Below are 19,865 nucleotides of genomic sequence, written 5' to 3' on the forward strand. Positions count from 1 at the left end.
GACCAAGTTCACATGTGAAGGTTCCATTAAACTAATTTATTGCTAAAAGCCTATGCAGCAGAATCTTCTAAACTAATGCTTAGAGTTAGACAAGGGGGCTTGGACTCAGTTCTCTTGTGACTAGGTAAGGATTCTAGTCTGCTCCCCTTTTCACTCCACCCCAAGGTTCTGCCATCTCTTGTCCTATATATCTATATAGGCTGTTCAGGATGTCAAGTTTATAGTGAGCTTCTGTTGTGAATTATGAATTAAAAAGGTGAATTATCACATTCTTGGTGATCCACATAAATAGCACATGGTCCAATTCAATATAATAAAACATTCTGTTGGATGCTCCATAGAAAGACTCTTAAAGAGACGAAAGAGATTTGTCCAGTGGTGAATCAGATTCATTTGCCTTTCCCTTTGTCAGCTTTACTGCCCATGAAAGACAGCCAGCTCTCCTCACCTTGGCCATCTTTGGCTAACGAGAGCCAATTTACCTGATGTGATTATGTTTCTTTGCTTCCAACTCAGAAAGCAGGAATTAACAACTCTCACTTGCCACCTGTACCCATGGAAAGGCAATGGTGCAGCTCAGTGCAGTATACCCAGAAATCACTGTATTTTATAGCAATAATACCTTTTGAAGAAAGGTAATAGCCATATGCAGTCAACAAGAGATGCTTAATGAGAATTGAACCATGGTGGGGTGAAAAATGAATGCAGTAGACCAATCCTAACGGAGAAAGACGTAAAGATTCTCTGCAGATTATTAGGAATTCGATCATTTGTTGTTGTTGTTATTTTCCCCATTCAGAATATCCTGATATCAGAGAAGGGATTGGCATAAATAACCCTTGAGATAAACTAGTTAATTAGTTGCTATTGAATCAAGCTTGACTCCTGGTAACAGCATGACAAATATTTGCTACCACAATATGGATCCAGTGATACCCTGTAGGTCCTCCAAGGACAGTCTTATGATTTCTTTTATCCCATCTATCCAACTTAAGGCTTACCCGCCTTTCTACTTTGTTGAATCTTGCCAAGGTTATTATCTGTCATGTCACATGTTCCTAGTGTATGAGTTTCTGCTTGCTAATAATTGCCTCATGGGAGCAGTAAGCCTTTGATTTGATTCAGGACTAACCAATTTTTCTTGGAGTTAATGATATTCTTATTAATTGTTTCCTAATCAATAATTTAAATGCTTCTCTCTCTCTCACCTCTCTTTTTTTCTTCCTTCCTTTCCTTTCCTTTCCTTTCCTTTCTTTCTCTTCAGCTTTCACAGCTGTTCATTACCATTGGAAAGACCACTGCAGTAATAATTCTAATCTTTGAAATATTATTTTCCTTTTGTGGCTTTACCTACCATAAGTTAGTTGTTGCTTTCCTCCCTAAGTTTAATCCTTCACAATGTCCATTTTTATTTTTATTACACCAAAACTATCTATCATTTATATCTATCTATTTCTTCACTGTCATGAAGCAAATTGGTTATGTTACTTTGTCTTAATAACTGACATTTACCCAGATTATTCATTTTTCATTTTTTTTAACTTTCCTTACTTTAAGTTTAGAAAATAGTGTCACCTGTGATTCAGCTTCCAATACTGATTCCGGCTATCACATATCTTTCAGTCCTGCCAATTTTGTAATATATTGTAGTCACTGTATACAAATTAGCTATAGAAAAAAAAATATGTGCCTTTATCTCACCCCTTCCCTATTCTGAAGCAATTTCTCCAAATTCAAGTTCTTACAGTAGCTTCTTGCTTATTGTAAAGATTCCTCAGCATCATGTTAGCTATCTGATTTGAAAATGGCTTGTTCGTTTGGCATTTCTCCCTGTATGAAAGGCTCTATCTTTCTTTGCAAGATCTTGATTGCTCAAATGTTTATCTCAGTTGAGATTTGAAGATGGCATTTCATCCAAATCTAGGGGTTAAACCCTGCAGCTATTGACTACAGTGAAGATCTCTTTCATGTATTTTTTTTTGGGGGGGGAGATAGTAGATATGAAAGAGGGTACTATAGATTATATATCCTGGATTCTTTTTACTCTTTTCCCTCCTCAATTATTCTGATATTCAGATGCTCATTGATTTGGATTGAACTTGCAAGCTGATAGTTTTCCCCCATCCTATTTATTTATTTATTAAACTTATATGCCACCCATCTCGCCTAGAGGTGGCTCAAGGCAGCTTAGAATCAATATAAGTAACAAGATAAAACATTAAAACAATAAAACAGTAAAATTGACTTAAACGTTAAGATAATAAGATAACCTTCATTTTTTTTTTTTAACTGTGGGCACAACGGCACACATCAAAAATGAAATTTAGTATCCTGACTTACAGCCTAAATGTTGGAGATGTGGTTGTTTGGATGCTACTTATTATGATATTTGGTGGTCGTGTAAAAATATAAAAGCTTTTTGGATTAAGATATGGTGGAATATTCAAAGAATTTTTAGAAGGAGGATAAAATTTACCCCACAATTGTTTTTGTTGGGTATCGTTACTGATTGTGATGTTAAGGAGGTTATACTGATGTTAAATTTAATTACAGCCGCAAGGTTGTTAGTAGGGCAATACTGGAAGAAGGAATCTTTGCCTACCTTGCAAGAATGGTTTTTAAAAGTTTCTTATTTGGCGGAAATGGCAAAGATTTCGGCTTTTTTAAAGGATCAATCGCAAGAGAAGTTTTTTGTGGTATGGGAAAAATGGATAGATTTTATACAATATAAGTTGGATATAAAAAATATTACTTAGTTTTTCAATAACTTATATATAAATTTTAATATTTTATAGATTGTATTCTTTTTTTTCTTTTTCCTTATATTTCTTATTTTTATTTTATCTTATTTTACTTCTTTTTTTCTCTTTTTATATATACATCTTTTCTTCTTTCTTTTTTCTTTTATTTTTTTTCTTTTTAAGCATTTTTCTTTTTTAATATTTATGCTTTTCTTTTTTACATATATATTATTGTTAATTATCTTATAAGTTTATGTAATGTATTTAGATATACTTATGGTTTATACTTTTTTTAATTTCTTTTTAAGATTTTTAGGACTTATAGGTTTTTTAAGTTTTTCTTTTTGGATAGGAGAGAAGATTATGAAGATTGAAGGAAATATGTATTTACTTTAAGTTTTTTAAGAGTATTTAGTTTTAATGGTATAACAAAGGTTTATATGTTTATTTTTTCGTTTTAGGATAAAGAAAGAGGGAGAAATTAGATTTTACACTATAGATATAGATATTCAAAGAAAGTAATGTTTAAATTTGTGTTTTTGGAGGGAGTTTATATAGAATGATGATTGTATTTAAATTTGTTTAGGTTTTAAAAGTGCTTTAAGTTTTTTTTTTTTTTTTTTTAATTAAGCCTGTACTCAGCTCTGGGAAGTCCAGGGGAGGGTTTGGGAGGTTGGGAAGGGGGGGGGTGAGGTAGGTTGGGGGGGGTATGGGAAGGGGATTTGTTTTTGTAAAATTTAAAAAATTTTCAATAAAAAAAAAAAGATTTTTAGAAATTTTAATTAAGCCTATATTCAGCTCTGGGAAGGTTGGGGGGATGGGTGGGAGAGTTGGGGTGTTTGGGTAGGGTTGTTTTTCGTTTTTTCTTTTTTCTTTTCCCTATTTGTAAAATTTTAAAAATTTTCAATAAAAAAAAATGAAATTTAGTTACCACTCTCATACATGACACACACCTAAACACACTATGTACAACATATGTATAGACCCACACCCCTACATATACGTAGCAAATAAATATTAAATATTGTCCATCTTGAATATATAACGGAAGGAGGAAGTTTGAGAATTTGCAAGGTTAATGCTGTATGGAATGAAACTATGGCTGAATCTGGATGTTCTGCTACGGATACCACGAAGCCTCCTCCCAGAAGGTAACAAGGAAAACAGGTCGTGAAGAGGACGTGTAGTGTTCCAGATGATCGTACGGACCCTGCTCAAGCAATGCTTCTGTGCTATGTCCTGGATGGGAGGGAGGGAGCTGCCAATGATCTTTTCGCCATTCTCACCACTCTCTGCACCGTCTTCCACACCGTTAACAAAGACGATAAGACAGAGAGCAAGATGCACAGGAGGTAGGGTCTTATCTTACTCTATTAACCACCTCTAGAATGACATGGTCAGGCCAATTGGAAGAGCCATGTTTTCAGGCTCTTTCAGAAGTTCAAAAGGGTGGGTAGCTATATTACCTGGGAGGGAGGGGGACACAAAGTTCCAGAGGATGGGAGCCATGGAAGAAAAGACTTAGCCTTAGTAGGAGGCAATCTGTCTGCAGGATCAAGGAATGTGTTCACAGCTACAGTCTATACATATAACTTTTATACTTTATACTAAGTATTAGTGAAATGTACTGGTGAAAGTGTAGGGTTATGAATAGAAAGAGTCAAATTCTAGTCTACCAATCATTCAGATAATTCAAGATGGCAAACATACCCAACACAACTTCCTTCTCCTATTTTCCCCACAACATCCCTGTAAGGTGAGTTGGGCTGAGAGAATGTGACTGGCCCAAGGTCACCCAGCAGGTTAAGTTGGAACTATAACTCACTGTCTTCTGCTTTCTAGCCTGGTGCTTTAACTGCTAGACCAAATTTGGAGGGGGGGAGGGAGGAGAGAGAGAGAGAAAGAGAGAGAGAGATTCCTGATTTGCAAGATTTCTCCCACTCATGCTGTGGACATGTATATGCACGTATTGGACCACAGTAATTCATCCCTCTTATGATTGAAGACCATGAAGAATCGGTTCAGTTCATCATAAGGTTTAGATGAGGTCAGTGTACTAGACTGCAGAGATGAGGGAAGAAAAATGTAAATTATTTGCAGTTGCTTAGTGCCCCTTTCAAATGCTCAAATGCTCTTGAACTGAAGATGGCTTAACCCCTTTCAGATTTCTTTAATCCCAATGGAATTGACAGTAAGGCATAAAAATAAAACATAGTGGTGGACCATAGATGGAGTTCATGGTCCTAGAAACTACAAATATGCATAAACACATACACACACACTAATCACAGTCTCCATGTAGCCAAATTGCTAGGAGAAACAATCCCTTTCACATTTGTAGTAAATTTCAAGTATTTTTAGTTCTGTCATCAATATTTCATGAAGAATACTGTATAGCACCAACTACCCAAGAGCTGTAGAAAGAAAAAACAACTGTCTTACAACCATGATTTGCCTGTTTTAATTTGTCTTTAAGGCCATTTAACTATATTGAAGGCTGCCTCTGTCCCAACTGCTACTACTTTTCTCATGCAAGAGAGTTCATAGTTCACTTACATATGATTTGTATCTCATGCTTCAGCCAATGTGGCCCCCCCAACTAGCTCGGCTATATGGAAGGAGTCATGGCAATCTACAAAGACCCTTTCCCCAGTCCCTGGGTGCAACAAGGCTTGCCAGTAGCTTCACGAGAAAGGATGGTAGGGGTGGGAAGATTCCAAAGCAGATGCCTAAACAAGGCACCAGTTTCCCTTGCTTTCTTTTCAGTGCCCTTGTTTCTTGGAATCCAAAGGATCCAGGAGTTTTATTTTTACCCACCTGGCACAGAGCCAGGTAGCAAGCTAACCAAAGAAGCCATGAGATAGCAAAATTCAAGAGTTGTCAGGTTGATCAGGACTACCCAAAATGGAAAAATACTGTATGCCTTTATCCTATTCTTTGAGGCTGAAGGCAAGTATCACAGGGTAGATTCTAAGTTCAGCATCATCAGTTATTTAAAACAAATAACAAAAAGAAAATGATGAATCCTGCACCACTTCCACATCCCTGCATCCCTCTAAATTACCATCTTTTATTTAGTAATAATCAATCAGAAGTTTAGACTGGATTCCATATTTTTATCCAGGAATTCACTTATCAAGTCCTTTTCAAGGACCTGGGATGGGCAGATGTTGTTTGATAGTATTAAAAGTATCATCGTAGGTATTAAAAGTATCATCGTAGGATGTAAGCTGTTCCAAGTAAAGCTGCCTTTTGCAGTTGACTGGTGGTGAATTTGTCAGTGCTGATGATGTTCAAGTGGAGATCCAGTTGTTTAGGGATTGCACCCAAGGCACCTATTACTATTGGTACTTTGCTTTCTTTTGCTACAGTCACTCTAATTCTATTAGCAGGTCTTTATATTTTGTGATTTTTCTCCAGTTCTTTCTCTTCTGTTCTGTGGTCTCCATGTATTCTAACATCCAATTATTATTGCTATTGGCATTTGTTATTTTTATCAATTAGAAGTATCATACTAAAATGTAAAAAAAAAATTGGTTGGTTTAATGGACTTGAACCACTAAGATGTAGTGCATATTTATTCAGTGGCTTCGTTTTAAGACAAGTGATTCAAACTGAAGGTTACCCCTTTTGTACTGGCTCTAATTGAGGAACAATGCAATTTCTAGTCCATAAACAGTTAACCTTTTTTTAAATTCAAACTTCTGAGCTTTAAGCCTAGATTACAGTAGAAAAAAACAACCAAATATCATTTTGCAGTCCTTGGGACAAAGCAGAACCAAACTAGATTTCACTGCAGTACCACCTCTGAACTGATTTCCTATTTCCACACAGAAAAAAAGAGTTCTGTTTTCTAAAGGCCATGTCATAACTCATGCAGCTGTAGGCTGCTACAGCTGAAACCCTCCAGGTGAAGGCAATGGAAATTGCAGCCAGGTCATCTGGGACTGGATTTGCCATGCAAATTTCAGAAACAGATTCTTGAATATGGAAATTAGTTTCTATGAAGCACAAAAGGGAAGCTAATTGGTGCTCTTCACATAGAGGAGTAGCCATGGACAGTATAGAGCAAGGCAGTGGTAAGGGTACCACCTGTGGTACATTGGCACCTGGCAGATGGTAACACGACCATCCTAGAAAAGTGATAGTGGGGGAGGGGAATGAGCTGAACCAGTGGCAGCACTGCACAAGCCTGAGCGAGAGACGGCTGGAGCTGCAGGGCTGTCAGGACTCAGTGGAAGCGCCAGGATCAGCACCAAGCTCCAGCTGGAATGTTGCAGCATCTCCAGGCTCTCGTGATTTACATTCAGATGCTTGGCAACTGATTCATATTTATGACAGTCACAGTGTCCCAGGGTCTTGTGAAGTGATCAAAACCTGCTGCAACCACCCAGTAGATGGGGGGAATAAAAATCAAGCACTCCCCCCCACACCCCCGCTGCCAATCCTCAACAGAAATGCTTACAACAATGAAAACCTCGGACAGGAGAAAGAGCGCCACCGGGCGGGCAGGCAGGGGTCTTGCTTGGCTGTGGCTTGGGGGGCACTTTTTCAGTGCCATTGTAACTTCGAACAGTCACTAAGAAAACTGTTGTAAGTTGAGGACTACCTGTACTTCATCACTTTTTTCCTTTCCTTTCCTTTTTTTTTTTTTGATCATCAAGTTTTTGACACCTTGCTAGGCGACTGGTGGTATTTGGATATTGCCATATCCTAAAAGTGGTACAATGAGTGAAAAGGTTGAAAGGCCCTGGTATAGAGTTCATAGATCTGAGCCAAACTATATATATACTTGGGTTCATGGAACATTTACCCTTTTTAGCATAGCCAGGATATCTCTCCCAATGAATCTGTTGAGATCATCAACCAAAATGATTTCCTCCTGTTATTGAAAATAGAAAGAACAAATACTAAGTGGACAGATAAGGCTATGGGTGAAGAGAAGGACCAGTCTATTTAAAACAATGTAAGAAATGATAAAATTGACAAATGTATCTCAGCTTGCATTTTAAAAAAAATCTGAAAGTAAACTTCATAAATAATAAAGAAAGAAAAGAAAAGAAATATACTCCCAGCCTAATGCTTTCATTTGTTCTTTTTTCCTGCAGCATCACCAACACTGTCTATTGTGGGAATCCAGGCTCCTCTTAGACCGTTGCCCAACACAAGTTCTGCAAAAGAGGATTGAGGAGATTCCAAAGCAGAGCACAATGAAGCAACACTCCCTCTTAGAAACAAGGGGACCATGTTGCTGCATGAAGCAGCTCTGAAGAGGTGTACAGTCAAACCTTTGAAGCAAAGCACTGAGATCTTAGCAGTGTTAATATGTAGAACTTCTGGCCCGATACTACTAACCAAGTTTGCTAGTTGAAAATATCCCATTAGGGCCTGTAAAAGGGAAACAGAGCACTCACCACTCCAACTGACATCTTCAAACAAATGGATGTAGAAAGAAAAATCTGTCTTTGTCAGTATATTGTGTATTTTAGAGGGTTACAATAGATAAATTGTTGCTACACACTCTGAATGCAGTAGCAATAAGAAATGTCAAAACTACTCAGTCAAATGTCAGAGACAATGAAGATATTTCCCAGCTCATAGACATACAATGATCTAAACAGGTACAAGTCCACTCTGAACTGGTATGTATGAATTGTGCTACATTCCATCAAGCAAGAGAAAGGACCATGGTAATCACCTCAAGGCAGCGTATGATGATGTACATTCTAGCGCTGTGCAAATCAGCAATGAGATTATTTGCCAAGGGGACTGAAGAGGGTGTGACTGAAATCAAGATTGTGATTCAAGAGGCAAAGACAAACTCCTGATGCATGCTATTTCAAGATTCAGTTTTAAAAAAATCATCCATAGGCAATGATGGAGAAACATTGAAACATTTGCAGCTGCTTCATTTTTGAGAGAATAAAATGAAATAACAGAAAATATAACCTCTTTAGAGGACATTAAGTCTGCCTTGATTAGATGGACATACCTTCAAAAGTTTCACTACTATTATTACTGCTACTACACACACATACACACAAACACTCAAAATAGAGTAGGTATAACATAGGTGGTACCTTGCTCAATAGCAATAACTGTGAGAGGGATCTTGGAGTCTTAGTGGACAATCACTTAAATATGAGCCAGCAGTGTGCTGCAGCTGCCAAAAAAGCCAACACAGTTCTAGGCTGCATCAACAGAGGGATAGAATCAAGATCACATGAAGTATTAATATCACTTTATAATGGCTTGGTAAGACCACACTTGGAATATACATCCAGTTTTGGTCACTACGATGTAAAAAAGATGTTGAGACTCTAGAAAGAGTACAGAGAAGAGCAACAAAGATGATCAGGGGACTGGAAGCTAAAACATATAAACAACAATTGCAGGAATTGGGTATGTCTAGTTTAATGAAGAGAAGGGGGAGGGGGGACATGATAACAGTGTTCCAATATCTCAGGGGCTGCCACAAAGAAGAGGGAGTCAAGCTATTTTCCAAAGCACCTGAAGGCAGGACAAGAAGCAATGGATGGAAACTAATCAAGGGAGAAGCAACCTAGAACTAAGGGGACATTTCCTGACAGAACAATTAATCAGTGGAACAACCTGCCTCCAGAAGTTGTGGGTGCTCCCCACTGGAGGTTTTTAAAAAAGAGATGCAACAACCATTTATCTGAAATGATATAGGGTCTCCTGCTTGAATAGGGGGTGGACTAGAAGACCCCCAAAGTCCCTTCCAACTCTTATTCAGTATATATATCGTTCTGCATGTCTTTTATGATGAAGGTGGTAGATTTGTGAAAAGGACAGCACAGCAGTTTCTCCACCAAAGAGCCTCTAGACAAGATGTACTAAATTATTGCAGAAAGTATTCTATTTCCCCCTAGAAATTAAAACTTTGAAAATCTGTTTAAAAATTAAGGCCTTACTTTTTTTACTTGCTTTTCTCAGATGACAGGCTAGGCATGTCTTGGAAAAATGCCCATTGGCTGTTTTGCTGCTGAGTAGTAGATTTTGTTGGGTGCCAGGAGATATAATAAGCTTGGGCCCTTCTGGAAAAAAAACCCCTCATCATCATAGACTTTAGGACTGATGGGCACTTTTGTAGCACTTGGTTGTTGGTGTTTTATGCACACTATTATTTACATTATGCTTTAATGTAGAGTGAAAGAACCAAGGACTAACAATGGTAAAAATACAAAAAGGAAGCAAGTGGAGAGAGAGAGAGAGAAAGAAAGAAAATCACAAAACCAAATTAAATTACATAGGGGGAAAAAATCATTCAGCACAATTTTTAAACAGGTGATTAAACCTTAACCATACAAATAACATTGGTCAATCTTTATACTAGACAGACAGCCAGTTCATGAATAGACAGAGAATTTATATCATCAATCCAAGGTTATAGTCCATGGGTTGTACTTCCTTGCTGCCCTTCATGCTTTGCATATCCATCATTCTTGATAGAATTACACATTCCTGAAAGTTGATCTATAATTAAAAAGTGGATTCACATCCTCAAACCACATTGATCTTTCTAACACCATATGAACAACCTAAGGAAGTAGAACTCAGTTCTGTCCAAGTTGTGGAATGTGGGGAATACTCTATATTAGGTAGCAAAAGCAACAAACACATACAATGCCTAATCCACAGACAGATAAGCCACAAATAAAATGCCATTCACAACTCTACAATTTCCTTTAAAAGTAGTAAATGTTTGCACACGGTTTGTAACCACTCCAAAATCATCACATAAAGCTATTTGGTCTTCAAAACGCTTTGCAGAGCTGAAATGTGTTTGTTGCATCACAGAACATCTCTTCTTCAGTTTACAAACTTACTTTGATAGAGTCCTTTCTTTGGAATCAAAGCACCCTTTCAAAGTTCTGCATACCCTGATCTATTTCAGATTCCATAGTTTGTTTTTCAGAGTATAACTTATCTGGAGGATGTATAATCCATCCTCCAACACAGGCTGCATGGTCTTTCAGAAGAGGAGCAAAAGATGTTATTAGGCACTCAGCCACATGATTAAGGGTCCCTTTGCAAAAACATTATTAATAAAGAAGTAGTAAAGAATTAGTAAAGGAGTAAAGGAGTTACTATTGCCTGAAATTGTTTCATCTTAACTCCCTGGGCATGGAGATGAAGGAGGATTTAATTACCTTCAATAGGCAAAACCAGAAGAAGAATGTTGAAAAGTATAGATGGCTCCAGTCAATTATCTAGGGCCAATGAAACGTTAAGGCTAAGCTTAAAAATAAAGCATGCCAATTCTCTTGGCTTCCAAATAGAGGCCACAGCAGGTGATTGCACACCAGATCATTGAAGAGTGACAAAGGGCTCCAGCTGTAAATCATCTATACTTATATTTCAAACATCATATGTACCAGTGATAGACCGAGTGATAAAAGCCTTCTTAAATCAAGTGGAATGTGACATATCCAAGAAATACAGAAGTATAGGCAGATGCATGGCAGAATCATAACCTTAATTCATTAGGATCCTTTGGTTTTATGTCTGGTTTGATGGTTTTGCCATCCATCAATCCATTTCAAGCTATCATGGGTGACTAGACAGTGCTGAATTAATTCTGCCAGTTTTTTTCTGGAAATACAAAGTTTTGGGAGAGAAGAAAAGGTTGCTTTTGTTCTCTGATTACTAGGTTTTGGCTGCATATGTATTTTTTCTGACTGTACTTTTTACAATGATATGAAAAATAGGGAAGCAATACAGCTTCTTTAATCCATAGTTCCTAAAATATCTCATCATTTTGATGGGAAAATATTTAAAAGGGAGGTTATGGAGAGGGAAATCTGCTACTATGCTAAAAGTAGCCAGTATTTCAAATAGTTTTATGCAAAGCAAAAATTGGGGAAGCAAGAAGAAATTCCAGAGACTTTTGCAGAATAAATTTAAATATGTCTCCTTCTCAAAGAATGCCAAAGTATTGGAGAGAAATGGGCTCTGGTCTACAAAAGGATGTATTTCACACCTGTGCATCACAAGCCAAAAAAAGGGTGGGGGGAGAGGGGGGGGGACAAACCCAGAATCTACTCATCATCAAAATAGAGTTTTGACATCTCAAAACTAATCCCATTATATAGTAGTGTATTATGTGGAACATTTATTTTCTACAATGAAAGTGTCATTAACATCTTTTTGTCTCAGTGTTTCACCCATGCAAAGGTCATTTGTTTGTTTTTTGGGGAAATATTTGTTACAGAGAACAAGAAAAAGAGTACTACTCCATTAGCCTGCTCCCATAATTCTTTTAATACTGCCATAAGTTTGCATTTGCCATCTTATAAATGAAATTGGGCAATACCTTGTCAAGGAATGCTTTGGAAAAGATGGGTGTGAAGAGAACCCCAAAAGGGTAAAGTTGATGGGGGAGAGAATCAAGAGTCTTAAGGCTAATCCTTCAGGGAGCTCTTAGGCATAAACTCAGGTTCAATATTTATCTCAATGAATGGTGCAGGAGAATATTGTTGCTTCTGAATAGTCTCTTGATTTAGAGCAGTGGTTCTCAACCTTTCTAATGCCGTGACCCCATAATACAGTTCCCCATGCTGTGGTGACCCCCAACCACTTATACATCACTGGGTGCCAGGGGTGTGGCCAAAGAAAAGGGGAAAAAAATAGCGGACAGCCTTGTTTGGCGACCCCCGTGAAATGGTCATTCGACCCCAAATGGGGTCCCGATCCATAGGTTGAGAACCACTGATTTAGAGCATCTCTTTGGTGTTTATCTGTCATTTATTTAACCAATTATGTTGGGCTCATTTGCTCTTTATTTTCACTTCAACTCTTGGCAACTTAGGGATGTGCTTACCTCTTCTTCCTTGCTTCCTTTACTCTCTTCTTCCCCAATGCACCTTCAAAGAGCAAAGCATCCGCAAAATACTTTAATATTGAAAAGTGAAGGAAGGAATCTGGCACCTTCACACCAACCCCTACACAAAGACTTTGCAGAAAGCAGAACCAATTTAGGCTGCTGGTGCAAATTTTGATGCACTGTCAACAGGAAGGAAGGAAGGAAGGAAGGTAGGAAGGAAGGAATTTGGCTTTTCATTTCCTCCCCCCCCCTCTCATCCTGCCCTCGCCCTCTCCCCCCTTTTCCCCTACCGCTGCTCCTCGTCCTCTCGGTTTTGTCCAGCTCTCTCTCTCCGCCCATCTGGAGAACTCCAGCTTCCGAATCTCCTTTCCCGCCATCCGCTTTTTCTTTTCAGCACCGATACTATAATGTACCTCCGCACCACTAGTTATGATAGTATTAGTCATGGTGTTATTATTTTATAACTTTCCCTTCTTCCCGCAACAACTGTTGAGGTCGGGATGTGTGAAAGAGAGGCGGGGGGGGGACACCGATTCCAATTATTCGATACTTGAGCGTTTGGAAACCGCGGTCAGCAAACATGAAAGCAACATGGAAGCGGGAGAAGAGAGGGGGAAAGAGAAATATTGGTCACTGGGACGCAGGTTCCCCCCTCCTTCCTTTCAGGACTCAAACTCTGGCGAAGGAGAAGGAACGTAAAATAGCTTAACATGGTCGCAGAGGGATTATCCAAAAATAAAGGCAAACTGGGAAGCCTTGTGCCTCCTGCGATATTACTCAAGGTGAGCGAAGAGATCGGACATGCAAACATTCAGCGATTAGACTGGGGGGGGGGGGAGGAGAGAGAGAACCGAGCGCAGATCGGGTGTTTTTTTGTTCTATGTTATTTAAGGGCCCGGTCGCTTCTCTCCGGCCGAGTTTCAGCGCAGTGCCCTCAGGGCGATCCAAGGAGTGAACCCCCCCCCCCAGGAGCTGAGCCCAAAGGGGGAGAGGAGGGGCGGGGAAGGATACCGCGAAAGCTTTTGCAGTGGGGCCTTTTGACGAAAAATAAAAAGCAAAAGTTCTTCCTTGGAACGGGGAGGGAGGGAGGGAGGGGGGCAGGACTTAGAGGAAGCCAGAGCCGCGGCTCCTCGAGGGCAACCGAGACCGCCAAGCCGTGACATTGGCGGGGCGGCCGAAATCGCGCCTTCCAGGTTCCTGTCAGTAACCGCGGCGGCGGAAGAAGTAAACAAAACCCGGGCTACTTACTAGAGGGTAACTGGCGCGGCGGGCTGCATCCCCTGCGCTCCAAGGCAGGGCTCGGCTTCTCCGGAGTTCCGAGGGAAGGTGATCTGGGGCGCAGGGGGCGGGCACCCCCGGCCCGGCACGCTTGGCAGCAACTTCCCGGGCTGGCGCGACCCCAAACTCCTTCAAGTCGTCCTCTTCCTTCCCCTGACACCACCGAGGCGGCCGAGTGGCGCGCAGGGCTGGTCGCGCGGCTGTTTGGCTGCTGTCAGCGGCACATCCTGGGGGGGGGAGGGCGGGTGTCTTAGCGGACGGCTCCCGATTGCCGGAAAGGAAAGGATGAGGAGGACGAGCCAACCTGGGCAACCTCCCGGGGCGGGCGGGGAAGAGAAAGGGGACGCGAGGCACCCGTCGAGAGTAGCTCTGGGAAGCAGCCAGCGGACGGCGTGCTCTGGATTCCAGCAAGTGTCTCCTTCCCTCACCCTTCATCGCCCTCGCAGCCATCCATCTCGGCGGCCGAGGTGGAGAAGGCAGGCGGGACGGCAGGAAGCAGTAAAATAAATAAATGACCATCAACTTTCACCGTAAAGCCGCTCGGGAGGCTGCCAGGACGAGCGGCAGTTGTCCTCCCTTCCTTTTGACCCGGCCTGAACCCTTCAGCAACTTGGCGCCTTGGCTTTCGGCCAGTCCCTGAGAGGGACAGGTGGTTCCGATTAAGGCCACCTTGCCGTTTCTGCCCGGGCAACTGTCCCAGTTTGGAAGGAAAAGAGGAAGGATAGGAGAAGCGCGCGCTGGTTTTTTTTTTTTTTGTTGTTTGTTTGTTTTTACCGCCGGTTGTCTGCAATAGGAATACGCCGTCCGCCTCGGGTTCTTTCCGCTTCCCCCCTTCTCCAGAATCACACGGGCCGGGAAAGAGCGGCGTCTGAAAAAAGGCGAGCTGTCTGGATGCCCACCCTGAAATTACTCCGAAGCTGAAGTCGTCGACCCGGGTGCGCCAAAGGCTACGAGTAGTGCCCTACCTGGAACAGGGACTGATCTCTCAGTAGGAAGAGCTAGTCAGCGGAATGGCTTTGGTATCCCACCGGAGATCCGCAGGCGCCCTGGGCTGGGATCCAGCCGCTCAGCCGCCTGTATCTCTTCTCTCTAGCTCTAGACTTCAGGAGCACGAATGTGCCCTTGGGCTGCCCGTTTCCCATCCTTCTTCCCGCGGCCATCCTGCGCCCCCTGCGCCCCTGTCTACATCAAGGACTTAAGTGTCCCACTTTGCTCCTGCTCCGCTGCCTGCCTGCCTGCCTGCCGCTTTAACACCACTCGGACCCTTGTCCTTAAGAAATAGGGTGTGGGAGGGGTCTGAGGAGAGGCGATTGCCCCCTCCCTGCTACGCAAGCGGGTGGGGAGGGAAGAGAGGAGCAAAGAGGCAAAACCCGCGGATTCCAAATCCTCCAGGTGACATCGGGACTCGGAAACTAATGAGATCTTTAATTTGCAAAATTGGAGGGGGAGGAGGAAAAGCATTCTGCCGGGTGGAGACCAGAAACGAATGTTCATGGAAGAATTTACAGTGAATTGTATCTGCTTGTGGACGGTGGAGATTAGGAAGTCTTAGAGAAGAGGAAAGTAAGAATATTTTATCCTTCCCCAACTACAACTTTCTTTTCAGAGTCAAAGTGCTCAGAACTAGTTTTGTGGATTTTTACAACTTTAGAAATGAATGCTCAGAAACCAAGTGCTCCTTGGATTTGCCATCCCCCCTTTCTAAATTTAAGAACTGAGAGAATTAAAGTCTAACTGGGGCAGCTTCACTAATGCCACTACTCTGTTTAGCAAATTGCTGTTGAACAACCTGCCCATCCTCTTGCATTCCTAACTAATTCTGCCTTCTTGCTTATCCTTGTATTTTGATGCAGCCCCTGGATCCAAGCTAAGCACAGCTGGGCCTAGTTAATATGTGGATGGAAGATCTTTAGATAATAGCAGGGATGTAGATTATATTGGGAAGTTTAAAAAATAAATAAGTCCCAGAAACACTTCCATATATACCAAGAAAACCGTGGATGTGTCATTTAAAATCGCCAGGCAGGCACTGAGTGAAACCTTGAAGGAGTTTTTACTTTTACAAAGAAGATAAAAATGTTTCTTAACCAATATAAGGATGGAAACAGCTATAGGTACTATTGAAATTCAATGTCCCCAACTCTTTAATACCCAACAATCACACACACACACACACACACACACACACACACAAATGTTTTAAGGATGAAATGTGTTTCTAGACCAGAAATGTGAGAGTGAATGAAAGTGCTAAATTGTTCCTATGTTATTTAATTCAATATGTTGGGAGGTCACAAAAGATTGTATTAATGTGAAGATTCTCTAGGACAGTCAACTGAATGTCTAAAGCTGATGAGCAAGTACAAAAGTGTATCTTGATTTTCTGGAACACCAAGCTATTTCTGTTCCAACAACCTGCCAATATTTTGTACCTAGGATGCTTTTCTCCAGTGCTATGCATAAGTCCTTGACCTGTGTGGCTCATTACTAAAAGTCAACATGGGTTTGTCAAAAATAGATCATGCCAGACACACCTTATTGCATTCTTTGACCAAGTGACAAAATTAGTGGACCAGAGAATGCTGTGGATATAATTTACTTGGACTTCAGTAAGGCATTTGACAAAGTAGATCACAACCTACTACTTGACAAGATAGAAAAATGTGGGTTAGACAGCATCACCACCAGATGGATTCGTAGCTGGCTGACTGGCCGTACTCAGTGTGTGGTTCTCAATGGAACTGCATCTACATGGAGGGAAGTGTGTAGTGGGGTGCCCCAGGGCTCTGTTCTAGGCCCAGTACTCTTCAACATCTTCATCAATGATTTGGATGAGGGGCTAGATGGGGAACTCATCAAATTTGCAGATGACACCAAGCTGGCAGGAATAGCCAACACTCAAGAAGATAGGCTTAAGATACCGGAGGATCTGGACAGACCTGAACACTGGGCTCTATCTAACAAAATGAAATTCAGTGGTGAAAAAAGTAAAGTTCTACATTTAGGCAAGAAAAAACCAAATGTATAGCTATAGTATAGGTGGTACCTTGCTCAACAGTAGCAACTGTGAGAGAGATCTCGGAGTCCTAGTGGACAATCACTTAGATATGAATCAGCAGTGTGCTGCAGCTGCCAAAAAAGCCAACACAGTGTTAGGCTGCATTAACAGAGGGATAGAATCAAGTTCATTAATACCACTTTACATTGCCTTGGTAAGGCCACACTTGGAATACTGCATCCAGTTTTGGTCACCACGATGTAAAAAAGATGCTGAGATTCTAGAAAGAGTACAGAGAAGAGCAACAAAGATGATTAGAGGTCTGGAGGCTAAAACATATAAGGAACGGTTGCTGGAATTGGGTATGTCTAGTTTAATGAAGAGAAGGAGGAGGGGGGACATGATGGCAGTGTTCCAATATCTCAGGGCCTGCCACAAAGAAGAGGGAGTCAAGCTATTTTCCAAAGCACCTGAGGGCAGGACAAGAAGCAATGGATGGAAACTAATCAAGGAGAGAAGCAACCTAGAACTAAGGAGAAACTTCCTGACAGTTAGAACAATTAACCAGTGGAACAACCTGCCTCTAGAAGCGGTGAATGCTCCAACGCTGGAAGTTTTTAAGAAGAGACTGGACAGCCATTTGTCTGTAATGGTATAGGCTTTCCTGCCTGAGCAGGGGGTTGGACTAGATGACCTCCAAGGTCCCTTCCAACTTTTATTATTGTTATTGTTATTGTTATTGTTATTATTATTAAAGAATCCAAAGTTCTTTTGCTTCATAACAAAGGCAGAAGGTAGGCTATGCATGTACTGACTTTTAGTTTGAAAGGGAAAATCTGATCCCAGAAGCTCATAAACTGGACATTTTATCTAGCACTGGTACAGTTGAGAATTATAAACCTCTTCATCAAAGAGGCCATCACAGATTCTTCAGCAAAACCCTATTAACTGTTTGGCCACCATATAAATTATTTTTAGCCGTGGTTTCAGAAATGCTGGTGGAATCATTGGCTTACTAAAAAAAAAAAAAAAAACCTCAGGCTTCCCATTTCTCCTAGGCTTAAATGTTAAGCAATCAAGTGAACTTCCTCATTATTTGGATAGTATGAAATCCATTCATTACTTACACAGGATGCTTAATAAGGACACACATTTTAAAAGTACCATGAATCATGCATGAAGCTCATTGAGTATAGCTAAAGAAAAGATTTGTGCAATAACAAGGTAGAGTTTTAATGCCAAGTACTTTTCTTATGCAGCTTTTTAAAGAGCACAATAAATGTCCTTTCAAATCAAAGATGGCGATGATTGGATAGAGGATGGAAGCAACTTCAGGAACTGGGTATTTCCCTCCTCACTTGAGATTTTTGAACAGAAACTGGATAGTTGTCTGTTGGGGATGGTGTAGTGATTTCTAAAGTCAACTTACAACCACAATTGGGCCCAAAAATTATATTGCTAAGTGAGAAATTTGTTAAGTGAGTTTACAACTTTTCTTGTCATATTTGTTAAACTGAATCATTGCAGTTTTTAAATTGGTAACATGGTTATTAAGTGAATCTCATCTCTCCATTGTCTTTGCTTGTCAGAGAGTTGCAAAAGGTGATCACATAACCCCACTAAATGAACTGTTGTAAGTGAAGGACTACCTGTAGCAGAGGGCTGATTTGTTGATCTGTTAAGTCCCTTCCAACTCTACAATTCTATGATCTGATCAGTTGCAAGTGCCAATAAATGTCGCAATTCTCAAATATTCTTGGAGTGACTAGAAACTAAAATACTACCTTCATACCAAATGCTTTACAGCCCAATGGAATTAAGAATCTCTTGCTTTACTCTTTAAAAATAACTTTATAATTTTTTATTGCTTTATAATTTTTTATTGCTTTACACTATATCTGAATTGTAGTGATTTGGATATTTCAGATGATGAGTTTTAAAATTTTATTTGTGTTTTTATGTATTGTCCCAAAGATGCTTTTTCACAAGGCAACTGGACTTTCTCTCTGAACTGAAGAAGCTTCTTGGATGAGAAGTGAAATGTCTTCAAAGAAAAAACAAAGTCTAGTTGCCTTGTGAAAAAGCATCTTTGAGATAACTGTGACCTGGATGACTAAGAATCTCCATAGACTTTTATGTATTGTCTTAAATCAGTTGGATAGAGCAGTATAATGATAGATTAATAAACATCCAATCCAAAAACAAGTATATGTGGGAAGAAGGGGAAATTTGTGACATTTTTGTCCCTATTAACTGAAATTTGTGTACAGTATTTTAAGGTTTACATTTAGTTTTTCCTCAACTTAAAAACAAGAACTCTGTTAGGTTTCGGACATTAAAGAGAATCTTGGGTATATCTGTGGGTTGGGGAGATCCGGTAAGAAAGAGTAGGAAAGAATAGTTAATGATATGTACTCTGAACTTAAACTGAAAGGTTATTGTAGCATAACTAACCAGCTTGCTTACTTTATTAATGTATTTTACACATTTCTATTTGACTGCAGTTGAAAGATATTTGATAATGTACATAAAATATACAAACCAATTAAAACAATACAAACTTTCATTAAAACAGTACCAACCGAACCAAATACTGTAAGTTAAAAAGTAGTTAAAAATGGAGTGATAAAATCGGGGGAAGAATTTTTGAAATCATTCTATTTATAATAACTACTAGGACATCCAAAAGGGAGAGACTACCTTGTTCTCTGTTGGACGTGGTTCTGCATTGGTGCTGCCAGCATCTTCCTGCTTTAACTCCCTGAACTTCCTCAGAACATAGGATCAACAAAGTTGCTCTCTGTTTCTATAGTCAGTTGGCCCAATACAATCCTGTAGATATCTGGATGCCTAGCTGGTATTATATGCTCCCAATAAAGGGAGCTGGAATATATGCAGGCTATAGCAGAAATGCTATAGAAATGCAACTTAAATGTGCAACAGGATCAATGTGATATATGCTAAGTAACATTGTGTCTCACTCTTCATCAAATCATAAAAT

General features: G+C 40.3%; 1 protein-coding gene across 3 annotated transcripts in view; it reads right to left on the bottom strand.

Moving 5' to 3' along the window:
• The window catches only part of GRIN2C (glutamate ionotropic receptor NMDA type subunit 2C), a 93,557-nt gene extending 77,172 nt beyond the window's left edge, over positions 1–16,385 (bottom strand). For 2 of the 3 annotated variants that reach the window (XM_039342876.1, XM_039342878.1), the window contains exons 1-2: positions 14,641–16,385; positions 13,837–14,093 (exon numbers count right to left, since the gene is read on the bottom strand). The gene's annotated coding sequence lies outside the window, so the exon portion shown is untranslated. The remainder of the gene's footprint in view (positions 1–13,836; positions 14,094–14,640) is intronic. The other variant, XM_039342877.1, reaches the window with a different exon arrangement.
• Between the last annotated feature and the right edge of the window lie 3,480 nt (positions 16,386–19,865).

This window comes from Crotalus tigris, unplaced genomic scaffold (assembly GCF_016545835.1).
Source record: "Crotalus tigris isolate CLP2741 ecotype Arizona unplaced genomic scaffold, ASM1654583v1 scf7180000017814.3102382, whole genome shotgun sequence".
Taxonomy (NCBI): Eukaryota; Metazoa; Chordata; class Lepidosauria; order Squamata; family Viperidae; genus Crotalus; species Crotalus tigris.